Source organism: Narcine bancroftii, chromosome 10 (assembly GCF_036971445.1).
Source record: "Narcine bancroftii isolate sNarBan1 chromosome 10, sNarBan1.hap1, whole genome shotgun sequence".
NCBI lineage: Eukaryota > Metazoa > Chordata > Chondrichthyes > Torpediniformes > Narcinidae > Narcine > Narcine bancroftii.
This window is the reverse complement of record NC_091478.1, coordinates 103,930,755-103,937,245: the sequence shown is the minus strand read 5'-3', so window position 1 is coordinate 103,937,245 and position 6,491 is coordinate 103,930,755.

Sequence of the window (6,491 nt, the reverse complement as noted above, 5' to 3'; positions counted from 1 at the left end):
TTTAAAAAATTCAGTGCAAAAGTTTATTCCAACGATTCCGTTCCCTTATACAGTGTGAAAACGTTGACAACTTCAGAAACTCAAAAGGTAGCAATAGACTGCAGTATTCTCATGTTAATGACCCTCTTGTTGGAGGCCACATGGCCAAATATATCCCAAAATATCATCTAGGTCCTTGAACGATGTGTGAATGCAAGCAGCCTCCCTCCATTTACCCTATTGAAATCCTTCAGGGCTTTAGACCACATCCATGCATCTTGACTGAAAGGTCCGCTCTCCCTCTAATGAGCAGACAAAAATCTGGGCTGCTGCTCCAGTGGAGTGCTATGGGGAAGGGTAGCATGGTCAGAGGTTCCACTTTTCTGATGAGGTATGGGACTGTGATTCTGTCTGCTCTCAGTGTGGTATAGAATTCCCAGGCATGGTCTCATAGCGGCTTTCTCAACATGGCTGCAGTGGATGATCTAGTCATGGATCTCCATGGTATCATGCAGATGGACCATCGCACTTCCTGCACAACGTGCTGAATTTCTGGATGTCAGTCTGTCTGCATCAAATAATACTTTGGGGTCTCAGTCCCTCTCACTCTAGCGTACAGATGTTAGCTTGTATCGTTGGGAACTATGTGCAGCTTGAATGTATTTCTACTCGTTAATCAGAACACTCAATCCTATTCCCGATGCCCTATGCTCATGAGAGCCCTGAAACTTGAGCCCCAGCAAGATCAGAGAGATATTGTTTCCCTTCAGTGAGCAATAGTTCCTGTCTCTGCAGGCTTCGTATCCTGGAAACCCTGCCCACGTCTCATCACAGATTAAGTGATTCACAGCGAAAGCCCTCATCCTGTTGGTGCTACCTTGTGGCTTCCCCTGTGTCTCGCTGAAAACAAAGTTGCTTTAATGTACTTGGAGTTCCAGCAAATCTCTTTTAAAAGAATGGATGCAAACACATGGTAATTTGTAAGGGGGATTGTATAGACACAAAGATAAACTAGAGGACATCGGAGAAAGTGCAGGAAGTGGGGATGGAGCATTTTCACAATGTCAGATCTATTGTCACATACAACCTTGAGATTCTTTAACCTGCGGGGCAGGCAGAATTTATGCTTATCGGTAATGTAAACTGTACTCAAGAAGAAGATGAGAGAACAAGAGAGAGAAATGTGAACAAACTGACAGTGCAATACAGTGATAAATAACGTGCGAAGTCAGAGTCCTTAAATGAGTCCCTGATTGAGTTTGCTGTTGAGGAGTCTGATGGTGGAGGGGTAGCAGCTGTTCCTAAACCTGGTGGTGTGAGTCTTGCGGCACCTATACCTCCTCCTGATGGAAAGATTCAGAACAAATTTCTGCATAGCAAACTCCCTTAAATAGTAATATAGTAGACACTGGTGATACTGATAGAGGAGTAAATCAGGATAACTCACTCTCCTCGTTCGTGGAATGTGGTATCCACTTGAGGGAGTTTGCAGATCCTTGACCGAAGCACTTGCCTACCACTGCAGCCCCCCCCCCCCCTCCCCCAGTGTTATTCTGGAACCTCTGCCATATTTCATGCTCAGATTTCCAGAGTGCATTCTGTGACCCGGGCTTCTGACTCATTCTGTGATCCAGGTGAGTCGGAGGTGCTCACGGGCTTTTGGGTTGCTCAGGCTCCTAGATGCTGCCAAATTCCTGGGATATTAGGTGTCCACTGGGTCACGTTAGGTTTCAGATGGAAGAAAGAGGAAGGAATACATTACATGGCGATGATACACGAGATATTCCCGCCAGCAGAGATGTGCTGTCGGTGTCCCTGGAGAGAAAGAACTGCGTACATTAAGTCTGAGTCTTCTTCAGGAGGAACTATAAAGTGGTTTGAAATTGAACTGCAGCAGCAGGTTCATCCGGTCCCCGCTGTCACATCACTGTTTGATGTGGGTGAGTGGCTCGATTCACTAAATGCAGCTTGATGGATCTGTGGATATCCTTGCCATTTAACTTGATTGTGGTGAATGCAACTCAGTGCTTCTGCCTGCCAGCAGCTGAGAGATTAGCCCAAGCCAATCTTTCTTCCATAGTAATTATATTAAATGTGTTACATTATAACAAAAGTCAGAACTCTCTTTAAGTCCACGTGGTTGGTAAAAAAAATCTTCCAGGTATACAAAGTCATGAGGGGCTATAGATGTCAGAGCTGGAGGGTGGTGGTGGGGACGAGATCCCACTGCTGCACAAAGGCTCTTCATGGCGTGTGCCTCAACCAGCCTCTGACAACCAAGTCTAACTCCTGGCCTTCACGTGCAGCCTAGTTCCCGGCAGAGCTGACAGGAGAAGGGGCAAAGGCAGGCCACTGGCGCCTTGTTACCAAGTTGCTCCAGGCAGATGGGGCTCGTTAACCATGAAGAGTAACTCATCCAGGAGAGGCAAACCCCCCCTGCCTTCTGGCTACGCCTGCTCATGGGAAAGGCTTTGGGAGTAAACCCTGAGGAAAAATCTGTAGTCAGAGTCCCGTAGGTGGTTGATTGCTGTACCCAGCACCGGCTCAGCAACTCCTGAGATGCTGTTGGCACTAAACTGTATCAACTTTCATCATTCCTTTGGACCTGTCATTAGCATGGAGACAGGCCCCACTGTATGGGCAACAGAAGGATCCCCATAATAACTCTGCCCTGGCTTGCGGCCTGGAGAGGCCACTCCACAGTGACGACCAGAGGCACACGACCGATGGAGGCCACAGAATATTAGGTTTTACTGTATTATTACATGACAATACAAGAAACCTTTGAAAGTCTTACACCCCCTCTCCACCAGGGACAGAGAGTCTAATCAAGGTTATCTATTTAAGGAAGGGGGGAGATTTTATAGGGGTTTGAGGGGCAACTTTTCACAAAGAGGGTGGTGGGTATATGGAATGATCTGCCAGAGTAAGTGCAGAGGTGGCTGCTTTTTTTGGACAGGTACATGGGTCAGAAAGGGTGAGAGGGATAGGAGCCCAGATACAGGGAAAATGGGGGAGCTCAGATGGACACCTTGGTTGGCATGGACAAGTTGGGTGGGACTCATTTCCATGCTGTATCGCTCTACAACTACAACTTCATGCTGGCCAATGTACAGAGTGAATATTGACAATATCAGCCAATCAGTTGGACTTCAGGCTATGAGTTCTGGAATCCATGACTCAAGTTACAACCAGAGGACATGGGCTAAGGGTGAAAGATAAAAAGTTTGGGGGGAACTTCTTCACATAGAGAGTATGGGACGAGCTGCAGCTGAAGTGAACGGGTGCTCAATTTTAGCATTTAAGAAGAATTTGGACAGGTACATGGATGGGAGAGGTACAGAGGGCTATGGACTGGGTGCAGGTCAGAGGGACTGGGCAAAAAAAATTATTTGGCACAGACTAGAAGGGCTGAAGGGCCTGTTTCTGTGCTATAATCTATAGTTCTTTGCTAAACAACAAGAGTTTTCCCCAAGGTAATTTCACTTGTAAGATGCTTTGGGCAGAGGATTATTGCAACAGGTCATTTTACAAATAATAGTTTAATTTCGTTCCAACTGGAACTAGTGGTGTTGATCATGTTGGGATGGCCTGAGGTTTGATGTTAAATGTGTTGTATGAATGCAAGTCTTCAATCTATCTCTCAATCTCCTCATTATTCACCACCTTCCTCAATCTCACCATCACTTTAACCCTTTGTGAAGTTAAGCTCGCAAATGTATATTTTTTTAATTGTTCAATTTATCAATACAGTTTGGTAACAGACCCTTCCAGCCCACAAGTTAATGGTGCCCAAATATACCCAGGACACTCCACAGAATTCCCTGTGCATGAAGGTATTGCCCACCTATGCTTAGACAACCCATCAGTGGCACTGAGCCTCTGGAGGGAGGTAGAACCTTTGATTTTGTCAAGCAAAATTGAGAATGCTACTTTGCTGCAGTCAATATTAACGGAGTGCAGGAGACTAATTCACAATCAGTTCTCAAACAGTTAAACAAACAGTTTGGATGACATCAGGGCATGATTAGATTCGATCAGTTGGACAGCAAGAAGTTCCAGACCAGCTGTGTGACAACCACTTCCTCCTGCATTTAACTTTCATTAATAAATTGCATTAAAACTTAGAGCTGGTACTTTATCAGGAGGCGTCCTGAGTTTAAGTTCCATTTAGCCCTGTCTACATCAATGAACTGTGGCTGTTAAAGTTGGCCTCTGGTTTATTTAAGATAAATGACAGATGTAGCCTTCTGAAAAAGATTAATTTTTGAAGGGTAGTTTGGGAAACATTTTCGTGGCAGGAGTAGGTTACCAACATGCTTTTAAGGAATCTACTTTATTGATGCCACCTGTTTATTTATGCATAAATGACCTTTGAGAGCCAGCATGGACTTTTCAAGAGAAATTAGATCACCAAATGCAAAGTGACATCTGAGGCTTTGCCCTCATGGAATAAGTGGTGAATGGACCACATGACATCATGTCTGTAGGAGGCCATTCAGCCCATGTGGGCTGCCAGAGGAGCAACCCCATTCATCCCATCCCTCTTTTTATTCTTTCTGCAGTGGTTCTCTCCAGCCCATTAACTCCCTTACATTCTTCCTGTCACCCTCTACGTTGGGGGGTCATTTATAAAAACTAGGGGAAGTCCTGCCACCTTGAGATGCAAAACATCCAGAGTCACAGAGAGAATGTTCAAGCTACACCAACACACCCACCCCCCCCCCACACACACCCACCCCCTCACACCCACCCCCTCACACCCACCCCCTCATACCCACCCCCTCACACCCACCCCTCCACACCCACCCCCTCACACCCACCCCCCCCACACACACCCTCACACCCACCCCCACACACCCACCCCCACACACCCACCCCCTCACACCCACCCCCTCACACCCACCCCCCCACACCCACCCCCTCACACCCACACACACCCTCACACCCACCCCCTCACACACACACACCCCCACACACCCACACCCCCCACCCACACCCACCCCCCCAACCACACACACCCACACACACCCACCCCCTCACACAAACCCCCTCACACCCAGCCCCTCACACCCAGCCCCTCACACCCACCCCCTCACACCCACCCCCACACACCCACCCCCTCACACCCACCCCTTCACACCCACCCCATCACACTCACCCCCCACCCACACACCCTCCACCCACCCACCCCCTCACACCCACCCCCTCACACCCACCTCCCCCACACCCACCCCCCCCACACCCACACCCTCACACCCACCCCCTCACACCCACCCCCTCACACCCACACACACCCTCACACCCACCCCCTCACACCCACGCCCACACACCCCCTCACACCCACACACCCCCTCACACCCACCCCCCCACACCCACCCCCCCACACCCACCCCCCCACGCACACACACCCTCACACCCACCCCCTCACACCCACCCCCTCACACCCACACACACCCTCACACCCATCCCCCACCCACACCCACCCCCCCAACCACACACACCCACACACACCCACCCCCTCACACCCACCCCCTCACACCCAGCCCCTCACACCCACCCCCTCACACCCACCCCCTCACACCCACCCCATCACACTCAACCCCCACCCACACACCCTCACACCCACACACCCCCTCACACCCACCCCCCCATACCCACCTCCCCCACACCCTCACACCCACCCCCTCACACCCACACACACCCTCACACCCACACACACCCACACACACCCCCACACACCCACACACACCCTCACACCCATACCCACCCACACACCCATCCCCTCAAGCCCACATCCACCCACACACACCCCCTCACACTCACACCCACCCACACACACAGACACCCTCACACCCACCCAGACACACACTCTTGTACACATACCCACTCCCAGACCCACCCACACACACCCAAACCCACCCACACACACGTACACATACCCACACCCACACTCACCCTTGTACACATACCCACACAGACACACACACACCCCACTTGAGGTCAGGATTGGAGCTGTAAGCCAACAGTGTTCTGCTGCACCACCCACCTACCTTGTTTCATCGTCCAGGATAAAATTAGCTCAGGCCCAGACAAGGATTAGTGGTTCAGCCACTGAGCTGGAATCTAGAGGCTTGAATTATTAATCCAGAGACAGGTTTGAGTTCCATTAGGACAACAGGCAAGTTCAAATCATCGAGTCCTTCAGATTGTTTTCTGCCAGGGATAACTGTCTGTACTAATCCTATTTACAACACTCAGTTTATTGTAGTTCAAAGTATTTATCAAGTGTTGTCTGAGTCTGTGTTTCTGCAGCCTTCTCAAGGCAGAGTGATCCAGATTCTACCACCCTGTAAATGAAAAAAATATTCCTTCTCAGGTTCCCTTAAAGCTATGCTCTCTAGTTTTAGACATGCCTACTGATGCACCATCAACCACTCAGGAGACTAATTGTTGAGAAACCAATAGGCTTTAATTCACTTGAGAACATAGCATATCCCTATTGTTCTGTG